This window comes from Hypanus sabinus, unplaced genomic scaffold, assembly GCF_030144855.1.
Source record: "Hypanus sabinus isolate sHypSab1 unplaced genomic scaffold, sHypSab1.hap1 scaffold_1868, whole genome shotgun sequence".
Classification (NCBI taxonomy): Eukaryota; Metazoa; Chordata; class Chondrichthyes; order Myliobatiformes; family Dasyatidae; genus Hypanus; species Hypanus sabinus.
Genome location: NW_026779958.1, coordinates 24,345 through 24,982, shown reverse-complemented (window position 1 = coordinate 24,982; position 638 = coordinate 24,345).

Below are 638 nucleotides of genomic sequence, written 5' to 3'. Positions count from 1 at the left end.
CAATCTCTCTGCATTCACTCCAGTACAAACTACATGTTCAATCCCCTCTCCATTCACTCCAGTACAAACTACATGTTCTATCTCCTCTGCATTCACTCCAGTACAAACTACATATTCAATCTCCTCTGCATTCACGCCAGTACAAACTGCATGTTCAATCTCCTCTGCATTCACTCCAGTACAAACTACATATTCACTCTCCTCTGCATTCACTCCAGTACACACTACCTGTTCTATCTCCTCTGCATTCACTCCAGTATAAAACTACATGTTGAATCTCCTCTGCTTTCACTCCAATAGAAAATATATGTTCAAACTCCTCTGCTTTCACTACAGTACAAACTGCATGTTCAATCTCATCTGCATTCTCGAATACAGACTACATGTTCAATCTCCTCTGCTTTCACTCCAATACAAACTACATGCTCAATCTCCTCTGCATTCACACCATTACAAACTACATGTTCTATCTCTTCTGCATTCACTCCAGAATAAAACTACATGTTGAATCTCCTCTGCTTTCACTCCAATAGAAATGATATATTCAATCTCCTCTGCTTTCACTCCAGTAGAAACCACATGTTCAATATCCTCTGCATTCACTCCAGTACAAGCTACATGCTCAATCTCCTCTCCAT